Below are 19982 nucleotides of genomic sequence, written 5' to 3' on the forward strand. Positions count from 1 at the left end.
TAATGTGCTATAAAATGACGAATATATATATTATACGCACCAATTATAAAACACTGCAGCAAGTATTAACTACATGCACAGACCTTATGAGCACCTTGGGAGCAGGACAGTGAACTAAATAAAGTCAAGCAATCTTGAAATCCACAGACATTGCATTTTCCCTGAACTAAAAGAGGGAGTGAGATGTTCAGAGGTTTCTTTTTTTTTTTTTTCTGAATGAGAGAGAAAAAAATACAGCAGATGCTTGAAGAATCAGTAGGTTTAGTCTGGAAGCAGAATATTTACCAGAAAATTAAACCTACTGAAATCCTGCAATATCTGCTTTTATCAGAGACTCACCTATTTCCAGAAAGATGACAACCATTTATAAGTCCATTTCCACAAGAAAATTATAAAAATCCTTTGGATGTGCAATGCTCGGTATTCAATATTTGTCCCCAGTAGACACTGTTAAACAAAATGGGAAGCAGCCTTCAAAGCATCCAGACAGAAAAGCAAACCCTAGTCTCCCTGTAAATCTTGCAAAAATACATCTCGTTCACTTGTGTGGATCTCTTTATTGCAGTTGACATGGGCTTGCCCAGGGGACTAACTTGTTGTTCCATAAAGATCCTTAAATAGGCACTACTGATGAAACATTTAATCCAAGCCCTGGTATCAAATGGCTGCTATTGCCAGTGACAGTGATAGAAAAATCTATTTGCCAATTAAATAACTGCATGCAAAGCTATGACTGTTTATTATACCTTTTAACATAGTTCAGCTGGTTTGGATCGTACCCAGTGAGCTTCATATTTTACGAAAACTGCATTCCGCATAACTTAAAAGCAACATGCTTTAAGCCTTCGTTTTTTAAATACACCTTTTCACTCGTGTGGTTATGAAGTGTTTGCTTGGGCAAGGGAATACATTTTACACAGAAATGCCACTTATATCATTCAGCTATACACATATATTGTGTTGGACTTCTCTGTGTTGATAATGAAATTATGATTTATGTTTAGAATATAAGACCGTATTTTAGTTGTTGGAAAAAAATCCCCACTTTAAAAACTCATTCTGTTTACTTTAAATGCTACAGATGTAAAAAAGCTATTCAGTTTTTTGTAAAACTAAAGGAATACATTTTGATCCCATGAGTCTAATAAAACTCTGTATAAACATAACAATAGGGAAAGCCAAGATGAATAGTCGAGATGAGCACTTAAGCCTGGACTTCATTTCAGTTGGACTTCTACTATGCCAGGAAACAAGAAAACAAGTGAAGGGGCAGTAATTAAAAGGGATTTAAAATTAGTGGCAGTGCTACACCCACGTGTGGAATATCACTAAAATAGGACACAGCACTCAGTTTGACAAGGCTGTAATTTAATAAAGGTCATAAGGGTGTAAATGGCAGCTCAGAAAAGTCATCTTTGCTGAGAGTAGCTTAAGGATATGCTTAACTTGAAGTAACCATATGCTTAACATGTGCTTTATGTCAAGCATGAATATACAACTTTGGGAGACAGACTGTATTTTTGTTTCAACTTAGTAAGAGAAAAAAAATGAAGTCATGTTAATATATAAAATAGTATTGAATAAAAATGAGATAAAAATACTGGAAATTGCAGAATATACAGCTGAAATGAATCCCTTTCCATAAGCAATGAAAAAGACAGACTAAGTTGAGATTTTCTTTTCTTTTAATCACAAGAAATTTTTTTTTCCCTTGATCTTAAAAAAAATTACCAAATGTAAGTTAGTACCTTACTCCTATTCCCCACTGCCATAAATTTAGTATAAATTAAGAAATTACACTTAGTATTTCAGAATGAACATTGATGCTCCTACATTTTGAATTAAGATTTAAGTTACTATATGCAATTCCAATTTTAACTTTTTAACTACTTTGTCAGGATAAGTTGTAGTTTCTACTGTATCAATTTCTGGAGAAAATATTTCCATTTTTATCAGATCAAAATAATATAATTTATAGAAGCACTATTTCCATTTTCACATTTAAGCATTATTCAAGGAAATTATTTATGAATTTTAGTAACCTTTTTAAAGTACACAGGCTGAAATCGGGTAGGAAGCTTCACTTGAAGACTTTCTGTGAGGTAAATCAACTAATTTCAGTATGCTGCTCTACCATAGCTTCATGAGAACACAAATTGTAGTGTTATCTTTGACTGCATTAAATTTAGTCTCTAAAGTATAAAAAAAACCAAAAACCAACTGTTTGTCTAGCAAATAAAGTTAATGTTGTTATCTCACATTACAATATCTCTCTTTGTATACTTTATGGCTATTTATATGGGAAAAAGTCCAGACTGTCAGTGCTCAAAAACTGCATTTGAGCCTCCTTACTTCCTTTATTTCTCCCTGCTGGGCAGAAATTTTTAATCACAGAAATACCTCCCGTAACTCCATCTCATATCCAGCTTATACTCAAATTCAAGCATAATCACTTTGTTGTAAAAATATCTTGAGCAGACTCAACCAGAACCCATTATGTTCACATCTGAGCAACACATTTTTGTGAAGGATACGAGAAGAAAGGAGGACCTGCAGAGAAACCGAGCCCCCAGTCCTGAAAACAAGGGGTTTTGGGATTTACAGTATGCAGGTGAGTGCCACCTCTGAGAGATTGCAGGTGCTCTCAGGCGCTTCCTCCTCTGCACTGGACCACAGCCAGAATGCACAAGCTGCAGGAAAAAACTATTTTCTAACTTCCCTAAAAAAATTTAAATTAATTTTTTTAAAAATTTTGATTTTTTTTTGGTAGTTTTGAATGAGACATTTTTTTGATAAATATTCATCAAAATCTCACTTAACATTTTAGACTTTTTAGCACATTTCTTTAATGAGCTCGGCTTCAATTCACATTCAGGAAACACTTTGGGAATTTCTTATCTGTTGTTTTCAAAGTTTCTCTTTCAAATACACAGTAGCAATCATCAAAACTTTTATTTCATTCTTCTAGGATTCTGATCTCTAACATCTACAATTATACTCATTTATTAGTGCATCAAATATCTTTAAATGTGCCAAATCTATCTGATTAAATATACTTCAACATAATTAGCAATGCATAAACTATTCCTTTTTTTTTTTGATGTATCACAATGAATACATTGGCTTTAACATCTATTCTCTTGATCAGTCATTTTGAGGTGGTCTACTTTTGTTTTCCTGACTTTCACAAACATGCTTGCAGCCAGTAAGAGACTCTTCACTATGATTAATGGCCTCCCATTGGGTATACAGAAAATTTCCCAGCCTGGTTCCCTTGAGAATGCTCCACTACATGGATTTCTACGCAAAGCTAGATTAAAAGAGGAGGAGCAATAGCTATAGTCCACCTACCCCACAGCCATCAATTATATACAGTTATAAATCAAAGTTTTCAGCCAGAACAAAGCCTAGTGTGGCAAACAAACAAGGGCGTTCACAGCAAATTGTTTTGAAGCAGAATAAAACTCTTGATAGAAACAATGGGGCAAGCAAAGCCACTGTCAATATCACTATAAAGTTCCGTTGATTTATTAAGAATTGGACACAGTGTATCCAATTACTGCTGAATTAACTTAAACAGAAAGCAGCAAGTGGAAAAATAAGCAAGGAGACGGTTTTCTCTTTTGAAAAGAAAAAATCATGCAATTCTATATCATAGTTAATTGAAGACAGCAACATGAATCATAAAGTATCTGTACTTTAACTCCTTGTATTTGTATTTCTTGGCTTTTGGTTTTAAGCTGTCTCTTTTACGAAATGCTGGTATGTCTATCTCATCCATATTTCATCTCCGGTCTGTTTGTTTTCCTGGCTATTTCTGCCTCTATGCCATAGATGATTTTGATCGGTTTGGATATTTTTAAATACCCTTCACACACAATCTGCTTTCAAAGAAGACAGCAGAAAAAAACACTAGGGGACATGGAGACAAAAGACTGTTAGCATCACTCCTCACATGTATCTTCCCTTCTGGGCAACGTGAATTATCTACAGGGAGTTGGGTCCCCTTTTTTTCAGACATTTAAAATTCCATTTTTTGATACACAGCAATTTTTGGAAAGCCAAATAATATAGCCAAAATCAGTCAAAATGTAAGTAAGCTCCTGAAAATCCAACAAGCTCCAGCCAAAAAATAGTTGATATTTGCTATTGCACTCAGTCCTCATTGTAGAATGTATTTCACATAGACTTTGTCTCCCTCTGAAGAAAGAGATGCTTAAGAAAAGTGCTCAGTTAATTATCAGCAAGTGAAAAATTAGATTTTTACAACTCTGACTAAAGCCGCATAGCCAAAGGCAAAAGCCTTTAGGATGACTGCACTTTCCTGTGAGACAAACCTTGTCCTACCCCATATTTTCCCCAATCCCTCCTTGTGCTACAGTCCTCCACCTTGCAAGAGGCATCAGCACCCCAAATTTGGAGTTAGATGGAGTTCCTGTGCCTCTGACCAAGTATGGTCACACATGAAATATAGAATCATAGAACAGAATCATTTCGATTGGAAAAGACCTTTAATATCGAGTCCATCCGTTAATCGAGCACTGCCAAGCCCACCACTAAATCATGTCCCCAAGTACCACAAATGCACAGATGTCCAGAGCTATGTCAATGCACACACAAACTCCTGTTTTCTCTGCAAAGCTCTCTTGAAAAATGCTCAGTGCATTCAGAATGGTATAAAGGCACCATCCACCATAGGTTGAAGGATTCCTATGGGCCATGCAGAAACAAAGACTTCCAAGACACCCAGTCCCATGACTGACAGGCATCAAGCAGTGCCCAAGTCTGTCTGTCGAACCACTTCTTCTTCACAGGAAAAGAGCTTTCCAAGGAAGAATTCCTGAAAAATCCAGAATGTGGTGGGATCCCTATTCTGTGCATTGGGGCATGGCAAGGGTTGATGACTACAGCAAGGCAGACGTTCCAGGTTACTCCTGCAACACACAGTACACTGAAGACCTTAACACAATGCTGTGCAGGAGGGTGAGATCAGACTGTAAGAGGCCATCTCATCCCAGGACAGGATAAACTACATCAGCACTGCTCCTGACAGACTTGTTTTTAAATACTTCTAATGATGGGAAGTTCATAATCTCCTACAGAGGTCTTCTCCAGAGCTTTATTATCTGTACCATCAGAATGGTTTTCTAATCTTTCTGTCATTGCTTTCTTTTGTCTTCTAATTATCCCTATCCAAGTTATTCTTGTCTTTGCAGCACTGCCACATAGAATCCATAACACTAGTGTCTTTCACAGAAGCAGCTCAAAGGCATGATGCACAAAAAGGAAAGTATAATGCAGTCTGTAAGCATCCTACCTAAGTAAAGGTGTGGTGAGAAACATGGACCATCCCCTCAAGGGCCGCTGAGAAATTCCCAGTAAAAATCCAGAACAGTTAAGTGTGCTTAGTGTCTTTCAGGTTTGTAACATACATATCAACAGTATTGGTAACTGATTAATGAGGCTTTTTTCCTTCATCTTTTTTTCCCCTTTTTTACTTTATGGGGATAAATGACTGGAAAATAGAGTATAGAAGATACATGATGTTTGGAGCTCTAACCCAGCTCTGCTGCTACCTCTGTACGACCTAATTCAAAATACCTAAGTCTACATCCTTCAGCAACCAAACAAAACTGCACAAGATCAGTTTCTACAGAAACTCAACTAATTAGTACATATTTGAATTTTCTTTTCTGTCTCCTAGGTGTGTTCATGCTTCATAAACCTTCTCAGTTTTCTTGTCTGATGATAATTTTTCTATCAGATTCCCAGGGGCTTGAAGGCACGCATAGCTTAACATTTGTGAGTATGAAAAAAATAGTAATAATCACTTTTTACCATTAGTTTTTTTTCCAGATTTCTGAATCTGGAGAAGAAGAAAAAGATGTTCATACAAGAGGTTTTTTTATAGATACTCTTCTAGTGTTAGTACAAATTATCCTTCTGGGAACCTACATGATTTTTCCTGGCAAGATTGTCTTCAAATAAGAATAACAAAATTTGGTATCCACAGATTCATGATCCATACATCCACATTAGTGGACCTCTTTTCCTATGTATTTTCAAATTGATATAAGAGATGTTTGCCAAAATACATACAAGCACACAAGAAAGTGGTATTTTTCTTTTTCAATTTCTGATGTTAAATTCTGTTTTTTTCTTAAACAGTAACATAGGTTTAAGAAAAACAATTTCATCTCACTTGCGGCCTGTACAGTAAGCAGACATTTTTTCCATTTTTCACATTGTGCAACTCTTTGGGAATGGCAGATGTCTTACATAATCCTCAAAATGATGGAATTACTAATTCATGGCTCTCAGACACAAAGAAGATCCGTGAGCCCTGTCACACTAGCCCATGCTGAGAGGAAACTCCACAGCCAGAGCTGTGAAACTCGACTGGATTCAACATTCACTTCACGATGTCTGAAAACGCCACCATGGTAGCAGTTTTAACTGCATTATACTGGTACTGCTGAGTCTGAAGTTTCACTGACAATACATTACTAACTTTTTCCATGTCATTTCCATAAAGTCTCCCCTAAGCATCTCATAACTAGTCCTGTATAATCTCAAAATGCTCTTCCTGTGAACCCCCTAAAGCATCCCCACACCCTTAGGTCGGTGCTCCTGCAGTCCCACAGGTGCTCTAACATTGATGTATATCGAGCTATATCACACCTGGATCACAGGGATGAACCACTCCTGGAACAGCCCAAGGTGGTGCCCATACAAGGTGTCTCATCCTCAAAGTCCTTCATTTGGGTTCCTACCTGTTGTTGTGCCCTCTAAGCCTCTGATGGGCTGAGGGCTCTGAGGATGGGCCTGGGAGCAGCTACTAGGATAATATTCAGTTTCTACTCTTGCCATTGTCTCTTAATGCTCCTTGTGGGTGTGCTGACCAACTTTTATGACCTAAGCTAACGTGTAGTATCCAGATTCATGCTTACTCTCTTCAGGAACGTGCTTTGACAAGTAGTGCCCCTCTAAATTCAGACAATACATACCAATAACTCTTGTCATATACCTAAAAGTTAGCAAAATCAACGTTTTGCTGTTCTTCAGAAACATTTTGCCATTAAAAACTTCCATAATCAAGAGTCACAGCCACTCACAAAAGACCTCTACAATAACAATTTAGGTGGTGCACATGTACATACTCCATTTAGGTTAAAAATATCCAGTAAGTAAGTAGATTTCAGTTTCAAGTTTCCAAGGAATGATGAGATAGAAAGTGAAAAATACAACCAAAAATACTAATATGTCAACTTCTAAGATGCCCGTCTAACTCCCTTTAAATCAATTTTACATCTAAATTATACAAAGTTGTCGGTAGAAGTAAATTACTGTTGTTTTGAAGATGATGTTAACAGGTATGATTCAACATACTTAAAAGTAGCTTAAGAACTATATGTACTACTGCTTTATTGCACTGTTTCTCACAAACTTCTGCCCCATTTCCTGTATCATTTGACACACACTCCTATTACATCCTGTACTTTGGACAATATGTTCCTTGAGGGCAAGGGCACTATAGCATTTTGCTCGTAGAAAATCCAGTCCAATACAAATGAGGTCCAAGCTGGTAGAAGCTTGTAGTTGCTTCTGATACCTGCTAAATATTAAGAATAGAAACTAAAACTGCTTTCAAAGCCCAGTAATATTTGAGTGTTCAAAATTAAACACAATGTCTATTGATCCACAGCTAGTTTTCAGTGTTGGGCAAATTCAGTCCAAGTGGAAGAAGAGAAGGATGACCTTGACACAAACATGACTAGAAAAAAGGATTGGGTGGAAGGAAAAATTTGTGTTATTTTCAAAAAGTTGAATGTGTAATCCTCCCAGTAGACTTGTGGTTAGGTGCATTGTGACAGCAGTTAATTACTTCATTTCTTCAAGGCTCATCCTGCAGCTCCTCCAACAGGAGGGTACCCTTCATCCTCCTGGTTAGTTCAGGAGGCTCCAGGAAGATGCCTGACACAGTAGATACAGAAAGCCTAAGCCATAGATTGAGTAGATACGACAACAGGTTTTTACTTGTAAGGACAGAAATCAGACAGACACACTTAACTTGTCATTGAAAATTATAGTCATAATTTGATTATTTTTACTGACAAATTATTATGGAAAAGAAACAAAAGCACATACCTAATTCTAATAACAACAGGCTCGAGGTCATGCAGAAAAATATATTTATCATCATAAAAATGGAGGCAATATTAAAGACACAGTTCTCTGTATGAACTTTGTGAATGAATGAGTACATCTAAAAAGAGCAGATGGAGTAAAACCTTCCTTTCACTCACTATATGAAGTTATGCCTGAACCATATAATATTAAGGTAACCATTATTTGTAGATGCAAAATTACTTTTGGAAGGGGTCACAAATTCAAATACAGCACCTTAGCCTAGCCTGAAAGTGTTGCTTTTCAAATGTTTGTTTCATGCGCGTTTACCACAGTTCATTTCAGCTGAACAGAACCCCCATGTTGGTGATTTTTGCCTACAAGAATATTAAATTTCTGCACATCTGTCTTCTCTCTAGGGGTTTCTCCAGGGAATATAACAGTCTATTTGTTTTTCTATTGATCTTGTATCTAAATACTGTTTTCTCCTTTCATAAAAAAAGAGAGCTGCCAAAGAATCAGTAGTGTCACTGCGAAAATGTTTTTCTTAGCTGGATGAAATGATGGCAGAGCAAGATTGGGAAAAAATATTTTTCAAATCTGTTTTAATAAGCGTACTTCCAGATAGGGATATGCTAGATATTGGTCTAGGCATGCCCCAGGCCTATGATCCATCTTTCATCCTTTTTACCAATTTCAGACTGACAGCTAAATTAGCTCATGGAAAAGGCTCCCGTAGGCAGTAACCAATAACCTGCCATCCAAGGTAAGTTGCAACAGCGAGAGGCATAGGAAAAAAAATGGAGATAAAAAGCTGATTTACATCAGTCAATAAAGAAAAAATGAGGACACAAAAAGGATCAAATTCTAAAAGAAATTAAATAAAATTAAGCCACGCTGGAAAGAGAAATAGAAATTGTCATTTAATGTTATGTTAAGCAATAGGCATAGACTGACCTCTTAAGACATGACTAGTCAGTCTTGGAGTTTCTGTGGTTAGTAAATCCAGTAAGTTTACAAATACACAACTGCAAATGGAATAGCTTTCTCTACCTATAATATTTAGGCTTACTACTACATAGTTACTGAGATGTGTTCATCAGGAGACAATAGCTGGTCATAAAATGCAAGATATCAACAACCTTTTGAAACACAAAGCTCATTTTCTTCTCAGGCAAAATAAAATCCTCAGCATGGGAGTGTTCACGTTACAGTGCTAATAGTGCACATCTGCTGAATTATTTAAAAAATAATAAAGATAGGAGGTATGACATATCTGCCAGTTCACCAACAAAGCAGTCAGTTTAATATTTACACAGTATCTATCTGACCACATAAGTTAATTATTGAAGCTGATGTTTAACACATATATATATATATATATATATATATATATATATATATATATCTTCACAAAAAACAACTGCTGCAAACATCTAGAATAAACTTTTTCTGCAATGGGCTTAGTTATATCTGAACTTGCATTTTACTTGCATTTTTGTCATTTTATTCCATCAGACTCTATAATAGGTAAATTGCAGTTTAAAATCAATGACTTTGATACAGTTAGTAATTTTTTTCCTGGTAGCATTTTCCCAAATATTATTTATGGTACCATATAACATTAGAAATTATATTTAAAATTATGGTTCAAAATAAGGTGCAGTACTCTAGTAAGCACTGTTAACAAATTTTCTTTGGTTTCATTGATCTATATGTATTGGAATTTCAACAGACAACGCATCAAACCCAAAATGTTAACACAGGTATTTGCAAAAATTCCCTTTTCTTTTAGTGGGGTGCCACAAAACATGACAAACCCATTTTTTTCCTCACTGCAGCTGTGTATCTGCGTTTGAAAAGCACGCTTAAATTAAAGATACAAAGAAATGCCTGGGGTTTCATTGCATTGCAAATGTAAAGAAAGACTGATTTTCTTCAAAGGACGTTGATAATAACCTACAAACAGCAGGTATTTTCTGCTACCAGCATGTAGCTGGCATGTCATGGCTAGTACGTCTTTAATCATAATAATGAGTTCTGTGGTAATCATGATAAAATATGTTTTAACTGACAATGTTTTTACCTTCCATTGCTACCCTCTACTGAGAATTAGCCAGCTTCTCTTCTTTTTGAGCTTCTCTAGCCTTAGCAGTGCATCTCATTGAGGCAGCTGTACCACCAGCCTGGTTGCTACTTTAAAAGGTTTGTTTGTTGTCACCATTTAACTCTTAAGTATCAGTTTAAGTGCTAAGCTAACTGCTTGGAACAAGGAACATATGTACAAATAACTGGGCTGGAAAAATAGGGGAAATTGCCATTTCTTTCCCTGCAACAGGCAAGCAGTTCTCTAACTTCTTTCTCTAAGCAAATAAATTTTTTTCTGCCACAGTTAATTCATAGAATCATAGAATTGTTTGGGTTGGAAGGGACCTTAAAGATCATTTAGTTCCAACATCACTACCATGGACAGGTACACTAGACAAGGTTTCTCAAAGCCCCATCTAACCCGGCCTTGTAAACTTCCAGGCAACCTCAACTTTTCCAGGCAACTTGTTACAATGCCTCACCACCCTCACAGTAAAGAATTCTTCCTAATATCTAATTTACACTTAACCTCTTTCAGTTTAGAGCCATCACCCCTTGTTCTGTCACCACATATTCTTGTAAAAAGTCCCTCTCCAGCTTTCTTGTAGCCCCCTTTCGGCACTGGAACCCCAGAACAAGGTTACCATAGAAATTCTCCTCAAAGTTCCCATTTTCTTTTATCTGCATTTTCTCAAAGTTTGGCATGTAAAACTAGCAGTCCCACAGTAGGATTATCTCTTGTCCTTGACCATTAACATCACAAAAGGGTCAGTTACCATCCCCTCCAGCAAAACCATCCCATCCCTCTTATCTATCTATTGAGAGTACTCAACTTTTGCAGCTCCTAACTGCAAGTAAGAACACAGCAGTTTACTATGAGGTGACACCAGCTTCCAGTATACTCCAGAAAACCTGTTTCTCCTTGAAATGTTCTGGATGCCCCATCCCTGGAAGCATTCAAGGTCGGGTTTGTATGTGTTCTTGGGCAACCTGATCTAGTGAGTGAAATCCCTGCCCATGGTGGGGTGTTGGAACTAGAAGATCTTTAAGGTCCCTTCCAACCGAAAGCATTCTATGATTCTATGAAATGGTTTTTCTTTTAAGACAAAACTGAACACATTAAAGAAACCTTTTGCCCCTTTTGATTTAAAAAAAAAAAAAATAGCATAACTAGAAAAACATCAGTGACATTCCACAAAAAAATACGGAAAGGAAGCTAGAGAGAAGTAAGTAAAGTTTTTTAAAAGCACAACAAAAAGTGCCCAGTGAAACATTCTGAACTGTGGAACACCCAGCATTAAAAGCTAAAAACAAAAATAAACTTGATGTTTAATAAGTCTAATAAACTTCCCCCAGGTCCACAATAAACAAACAAACAAACAGGCAGCTATGAACAAACACAACCTCTTCCACTAGGCTTGTAGAGGATTACTTGGAAGGGAAATCAGTAGAGCTCGACTGTGCAAACCCAAAATGGCTTTGAGTGCTGGAGATGAATCTAGCATGGGAACTCAGCCTCATGCAGCACAAGTATCTACTCCACAGCCCACTTTAAAAGTCTGTGGTCAGAGCTCAGCTACTGGGTTTGGCTGGGACAGAGTTAATTTTCTGGGGCAGAGTTAATTTTTTAAACGACAACCGCTCATCACAGAAGAGCACCTGATGTGTGGTTTCATTTCTGCTTCTGCTGCTGTCCTCACAGTAGTGCCACCAAGATTGTTCCTACCACTACACCAAAAAAATTTATAATAGAGGTGCACCTTGGCTACAGCACTTCCAGAGACCTGGGCCTCCATCTCAAATCCTTTCACAGATCAGAACCAACTTGAGCAGTAGTGGTGGAGGAGAAGGTGGGGGCAGATTATCAGAGGTTATGGTTTGGGCTGAGTCCCCTAGTCCATCGTCAGCCCTTTACGTGAGCTTTTACAAGCCTCATTGTGCTGCAAAACATTAATAAAGCTTTCTACCACACAGTGGCATTATGATTAGAGCCAGGGATAACACTGTTGAGTTGTTCAGATTCAATACTAGCACAGCTTTATTCAATACCTCAGGTATTTTGTACAATGCAAGCAATATAAACGAGCCCTATCATGTAAATACCTCTGCAGGAAAAAACATGCTTAAAGACTTAAATATGAAGAAATAAGCATTCTAAACGAGTGCCCATTTCAAAAGCATTTTTCTTTTGCCACTTATTAAGGTTTGCAGAAACCTGCTGAAAGGATGTTTCTCTGTTACAACCTTTAACTCCGAGTTCTTAACCGTACCATAGATCATAATATTGTCATTCTTCACTGTCACCACTGCGTCAGCAGCTGTTTTTGGTCTCACAAAAAAAGGATTTGACCTTTGGGATGGACAGGAAGCTGAAGGAGCAACTTTCTGAAAAAATAGCCTCCTGTTTACATTTGCCTTGTTTAGCGAACAATTATCTTGGGAGACATAAGTAATAAGCATGTAAGTTTACATAAGCAGAAGTGTCATTTTGATAGCACTAAATATGAGTGCATGTCAAGCTGTCACTGAGTAGCTGTTCTAACCGTAAAATGCTGATCTGCATTTTACCAATAAAACCCACAAATATGCAAATGACAAGACCAACAGCACAGTCCATCAGAATCCACTCCTTATCTATCACAATAAGGCTCAACCTCAATCACAGAGAAAACAGCAGCTGCCATTATTTTGTGGGGCATAATTTTCAGTGGTATTTGTTTACAGTGACATCTTTAATGCTGGTAAATCTAGTCCACCTATTCTATGATTCTATGATCTACATCCAAGACCAACATCAGGCCTCCAACTGTTCCTTATACAAGTCCTAAATATTTTCAAATACTTTTATTCTACTATATTCAGAACTAAATTCTCTCTATATATTTGTGTGCTGAAAATAAACATCGTTTCATACGAATCTGAGAAACAGTAGGGTGAATTACAGGCAAGTATAACATGAGTGTTAAATATTATATTACAGATAACTCATTGTGGCAGAAACAAAGTAAATCAGTCTTTCTTTAAAATCTTATATTCTGCTAAGTTAAAATGCTATTGAAACATATTGCAAGTATTTACATGCATTGTCTAGATAATCTGCCTTAGTTTTAATGAAGCATCACCTCATTTTCTGAGGATGGAAAATATGCAAAAATCAAACGTGAAGTATAATCGTTTTTTCCAACTTCATATTTAAAACTGTCTTCACAGTGATAATTACTTTAAATATTTTAAAGCAACAGCACTGTTAAGACACAAGAAAACCAACCTCAAGAGCATCCCTGAGAGTGTACTTTAATAGTACAACAGAATGTAATTTTATCTGCTTGGAAGAAAACACTACTGTTTAGAGTCCTCATATGCATAGTTTTATATGAAATCTAGGAAAAAAACTACATACATTATGGAATAGATTTACTGGTATATACATGCATGCCTCTTACATTTACATGTATTTAATATTCAGCAGGTTCTGTAGACCACCTATATGCTGCAGCTCTGTTCACTACAGGACAGTAATGACATTGACAACAAACTCATCCCCTGAGTGTACTCAGGCAACTTGTCCTCTTAGTTACAGTAAAAGTCTCTTGAAATACCTTCCCGGCTCAAGGGAAAATTTATCTCTTTATTTACTTAAACTTCTAAAAAATAACTGGAACAAAGAGCACAATGCCAAACAACCACGACTGTCACCACACCTCCTGGGGCAGCGTATTCTCTGTTTCATCTCTAACGTTACCAAATGTAAATGGAAGAAAACACCCAAGATCTTCACTGGACTATTTCACAATACTGAAATGCAGGAAGAATAATTTTTGGCTTGCTATCTAAGATGGGAAGAATACCTCATCAATGTTTTCCCCAATACACTCAAGATGATACAGAACAACACTATATGTAGTGTTTGGAAGTACCAAAATGAGAACATGTACCTGTATGCTTTTAAACAGCTACTGATGACTCAAATTACAGAAAGCTCTGTCTGAAGAAAAACATGCAAGTCATCTGCCCAGAGCTCAGCAGAATCCTGCGTGTAGGCTTTGTGGTCAGCATTTTTTTTTTTTGGGATCCGTTTCCAGCAAAAGATGGATTATGAAACATAACCCCTACATTTGAAAGTCCAATGGGATGGTTGTGATAACACTACCTGTCTTACTGCTTAACATAGACCACTGTGTTTTGGTTTCCTCTGCTTGGGCTTCTTTTTGCTGTCTAGATGTTGGGAATATTTCAGTTGAAACATGGCAAGCTTTTTTCACTGAGGAAAAGCCTCCACAGAGTTAACTGATGTACGCTTCTTTACTTATAGAACTTGACTTCAACTTTCCATCTGCCTCAAGTTCATCACCAATTGGTGTGCTGAGACAGCAAAAAACTATGGATTAACCATCTGTCTCAAGAAAGCTGAGGTAATGTACCATCCTACACTTGGGAGAGGATAAAGATCCAGCATGACAATCAATGTAGATGTACTCTCATAATGGATTTCACTTACCAGGATGAGTTTTGTTTAAGCACTAACCTTAGTGATCAGTAAATCATTATTTAAATGTAAAAAGTTGCACCTTGCCTTCAGTAAAGTACCCCACTGAACCTGACACCAGCACAGTGTGAGATCAAGCAGTCCATCCCTGCTCCACTTCTACTCAAGACTCAAGCCAGCCTCCTCTTTCCCTCTTCCTTTGCTCCCCAATGTCCCTCAAGACCATCTCAGAGCATTCATCCCACCCTGAGACTAGGTATCCTTCCCTCTCTTCACCCCAGCACGATCACTCCTGTTACTCCAGCTAAGTCCACTTCCTTCCTCTCCCTCTCCTCCAGCCCTTTGTTCTCTCCAAACTTCTCAGCATGCCAACCTTGACTTTCTCCTTCTGCCAAGAAGCCATGCCCTTGCATCTTCTTCTCCATGTTTTACTTAATCTTCTTTCTCTTCCCTCAGCTCACTTCTGCCCTCTTATAATGTAACTGACTCCCTATCATCACAAAACCCGAAAAAAACAAACATAGCAATAAATAAACCTGGTCCTGGCAAGGTACTTGCTGCCACTCCATGTTTATTTGGTCTGAGCTCCTTCTCCCAGTGCATGCCTTGTCTACTGACACCACAAACCCCCTGAGCTCAAGGAGTATTTGCTATGGGGTATTTGCACATTGCCTACACACACAGGTCCTCCAGTAACAGCATAAGTTCTTTACTCCAAAGAACCAGTGTCAGGACACTACTATTTCTAATGCAGCTCATCCAAGGGAAACCTACATCCTCTTTTTTTTTTTTTAATATTCTTTCTAAACAACAAAACCAGTTGTTGTAACTGTTTGCAGACACAACAGTCACAACTGAGCATTTAAGGATGTATTACAGTCACACAATTGTTGGATATAAGGAGTATTATTTAGTGTATTGACAGACTAGTTGAATACAAGCATCTTGTACCATTCCTAACATCATTCCAAGAGAGGTGAAGTGGAAAGCCAGCTTGTGTTTTCAGCCTTAGGTAATATACATCGAAGACATCACAGGTTTATTTGTCTGATCATATGAAAATGTGAGCCCAAATTATTCCAGATGAGTGAATATACAGGTGCCCAAATTTACATAAACAAGCATACAAACATGATCCTGCACCAACCCACGCTGCCCCACCCAGCAAGATGCAGAGCAGACCCTTAAAGTATCCTTGCCACTTCTGTCCCTCCCCACATGCTATTAAAAACTGCAACCTAATTTTAACTGGCACATATTGTTCTGCAGAGTAGCTTGTGGCGAATGACAACTACTAGACAAAACCACTTGCTTTCCAGAAAGCTTTCATATCCTCTGTCCAGATGAAAAGACACTGCAAGGCAGCCTCCTGTTTGACAAGAAGTGAGGTCATCTGGGACAGGAATTTGTCCTCTTACAGGACAAATAAGAAAAGGCCTGTATTAGTCACAGAGTAAATAATAAGAAAATAAATAAAATGAAAACAAATCCATAAAGTGATACGATAGCAGAATTGTGCAAGAGTGGTGGTCATTTGTCCCCCACAGAAAATATAATAAAGTGAATGATAAAAAAAAATAAATAAAACGTCAAAGGGCAAAGGGAGACAGACAGATGAAGGAAAGAAAACATCCTGGCCACTATGACACCAGCCTCAACATCTGCAGTTGGTGAGGAACAAAATTTATTAGGGCAAAGTGAATCCTCAGTGTGAAAACAAGTTTGAAACATACTTCAACTTAAAGAAAACAGGATGCTTCTCAAGCAAGGAAAACAGCGTATACTTCAGAGAAGGAAAACAAGTGTATTCGTTTGTCTTAGTTGCCAAGTGCTATAAACTGAGCCCCTTCAACTTTAACTAGCAGTTAAAAATATTTGCATTTAAAATAGTTTTATCTCTATTTAATTAATTATCACCTATAGTCCATTGTTTTCTCCCTTAACAACCTGAAACAAGCACTAATCTGTTTCTCTTTGCTTAACAGAGCATAAGGAGAAATAGATGCTCACAGGGTAGATATTTCCCCATCCTCTCAGGCTTATCATTCAGACATACTAAAAAAATTCTCTTCTATGGCTGAACCCTTGGTGTAAAAAGGCTTTAGAAGTTGCATTGTCACATCTTTATAAAATATATGTACTATAACAAGCTTGTTAGCAAAAACATCACAGTAATGCTTCTAACAGACATGCACTACATATGCTTGAGGATTGGTTGATGACAGATTTGGACCAAGACAGAGCCAAATGTTGGCTGGGGAGAAGCACCACCACTCTGTAGACATTTTGTACATTACTATGGCATTCAAATGGAATGTTGCTTCTCCAAAGTGTCCAAGAAGCATCACCATCAAATTTTTCCATGTGACCATCTCTGCAATGCTATCTTTCCCGCACAAACTCCTCTGTGGCTGTTCCTCACCAGCAAGGTGCCAGATTGCTGCAACACACCTGCACAGACACAGTGGTCCCAAGAGCAGATGGCTGCTGCTTAGAGAGTAGGTGGCTCGCGTGAAATGCCAGCGGCATTGATGATCAAGCTCTGCTGGCTGCCAGCAAATTTCCAAACATGATGTCACGCTATTGGTCTACGTTGCATGGTGCTGAACATCTGCAGCACTATTTTTCTCTATCTCCAACCCTTCTCCTTCACCTTCTTACCACCCCTCACCTCCCCTGCAATTAATCAGTAGTTGCAACCTGGAGACCCCTTGCTGTGAATCGGATGGAGCTGCTGGCAGGGCATGCTCCCATACAGAGTCTCAACTCTGTGATTCCTTGAATGCTTTGGCTACTAAACTCTCCATTTGTGAGTATTCAAAGCACTGTAAGGCCAGTCTTGCTTTCTATCCTGAAGACTTGGGAATGTTTCGAGCTCATCATATTGCCACTGAATATTTGTCATGGTGAGATGAGCAGTCCTTTCTATTCCACTGCTCTCTATATTATGTATTAATTACAGAAAGGGCATCCAGAAGAACACAGCTTAGGTCTCCTTAATGGCTTTTAGAAATTTAAACACATGAAAACAAACATTGGGTTTTTTCAATACATAATCCTTACCAGCTGTGACTGAGCTTTACATAAACTGGGCTATTTGATCAACTTCCTTAATGAGAATCACCTTGTATGTAAATCATCTGAGGAGGTAGGACAAAGAGTAAATTTTACTTAGCCTTATGCTATAGTGTCATCACTTAGAAAAAGAATCAACAGAGCAATTAGTTATGTTTTACACACACACTCTTGTCTGAAGGATTGGCATGATCTAGTACCAGACAGGTAACTGTACAAGTCTGGTAGCTCACAGATGTGCAGCATATTTATGGAAACAATTCAAAGACATCTGGCTTCAGGTGGTGGGGTTGGGACAGGGAGGACCACCAAAATATTTTGGTCTTCTTTCTGAAGATTTGCTATGTGCCAGCCAGATCACATGCTAAAGCAGCATTTCTTTAATAAAAAACAGAATCTTAACTCTGGAAAATGATGAGATGTAATATGAAAAGCATCAGCTACAAAAGTTGCAGTTGTGGACACCACCAGCAAACTATAAATCGAAAGCAAAACACTTGCTATGCCAGGAAACAAGCTATCTGTGTGAGATGCCCAAAGAGTGAAAAGCAGACACTTTCTCAGAAATATCAAAGCAATATTTACCACATCCTGATACAACTCTAAAACCAAACACAAGGTGCCTCACTCTGGACATGCACCAGAGTTTCATTCTCCAATCATAAAGAGTATCACCTGTATCACTTCATTGCCAAAGTCAGGAACATGAACTCTTGACCATGTGGTGGCAAGAGGTGGGGGCCATGGACAATCTATATTGATTGGGGCAGTATTGCTCCTTGAGAGAGGAGGAACATGGCTCTACATGCATCCACTTCACGTTGGATACCAGGGGTGTCACATGTAAGATTGAGCAAGCCTCTAGAGGACTGGATCTGCAAGCAGCAGCAGCTTGATGGAAACATATTGAGAGAAACACCACCAGAAAATGAGGGAGCAGTGCTGACTTTGAATGAAGCGTGATGGAGCTTCATTTCCTTAACTGTGTGTAGATGTAGGAGAAAAAAAATATATCAAAACCAAAGTCCATTTCCTTCCATATACCTCTCACTCCTAAAAAGTCAAGTGAAAAGGAGATGATGAAAAGGAAGTAAAATCTGTTTCTAGAAAATTCAGGTATGTTTTTTCATGATTCTTGAATATGGAACAGTGGAAACCTTTGAAGACTATTTGTCTCTCTTAGCTATGGAAGATGTCCTTGCCCATGGAAGGGGGGTGGAACTAGATTGTCTTTAAGGTCCCCTCCAACCTAAACCATTCTATGATTCTACTTGACAAAGAAACAGATGTTTTTAATGTTATATTTTACTCCAACTTTTTTAAAACAGAGATCTAAAATCCGCAAATTAAAGGAAACCATATTACATAGCAGTAGCATCATATGACTCCCTCTTCCAGTACTAATGCCAACTGCAAAATGGAGGGCAAAAATGGCCAAGCAGTGAAAACCAATTTATTTTTCCAGCCTACCAATGGCTTTTGTGCCTTTTTCCATAGTACAGAGGCTTGAACACACAGGACTCATTCTCAAAGTCCTTCTCAGTCGTGCTATGGATGAAGAAAGATTTTCCAGTAGGTTATTTAACCCATGGTACACCTATAATTACTCAGGCACAGGAAGAGGAACTTCTTGTTTCAGGTTTCTGAAAGCAGATTAATGAAAGTGCCTTTGTTTACAGGGAAAGAGGGAGCAGGGCAACTTGCATGAAATGATACATTTTTGCCATATGTAGGTAGAAAATAAACCCATCCATCAAGGATACATTAAAAATAGCTGAAAACTGGCTCCAGACACAAGATTACTCGGTCAAAATGCCAGAATAACAGACACTGAATTTTTATTTGATCAACTCTGAACAACAGGGGAGATTAGTTTATGCAAACTCCACAGAACAAGGCTTTATTTCAGAAAGTAATCCTTCAATTTAGCCAAGATTTTGTTTGCTCTGAGATACAATGAAACAGAAAAAAAATAGAAAATATCTGGCATACAGAAAGACAAAAGCCTGTGTACTGCACTTAAAAACAATTAAAGAAGCGCTTCACACCAGACTAAAGCTTTTAACTATTGGAATAGGCAGAGCCAAATCTCGTATTTTGTGCATACAGTTTAAACTGCCAAACAGGGTTTATGTACCGATTAGTGGAGATTATGTAGAGTGGTACAGCCATTTTTTAAAAATACAATATTATTACAAAGAACCCC

The 19982-nt window shown here is 37.8% G+C and overlaps 1 protein-coding gene across 3 annotated transcripts in view; it reads right to left on the minus strand.

The window, feature by feature from the left end:
• The window catches only part of RARB (retinoic acid receptor beta), a 320609-nt gene that overhangs the window by 227236 nt on the left and 73391 nt on the right, over nt 1-19982 (minus strand). Inside the window, exon 1 of one of the 3 annotated variants that reach the window (XM_025895420.2) lies at nt 340-498. The exons of the other annotated variants lie outside the window; for them this stretch is intronic. The gene's annotated coding sequence lies outside the window, so the exon portion shown is untranslated. Of the gene's footprint in view, nt 1-339; nt 499-19982 lie in introns of those variants that run through there. 3 annotated transcript variants of the gene reach the window in all.

This window comes from Manacus vitellinus, unplaced genomic scaffold, assembly GCF_001715985.3.
Source record: "Manacus vitellinus isolate BGI_N305 unplaced genomic scaffold, ASM171598v3 scaffold_3_pilon, whole genome shotgun sequence".
NCBI lineage: Eukaryota > Metazoa > Chordata > Aves > Passeriformes > Pipridae > Manacus > Manacus vitellinus.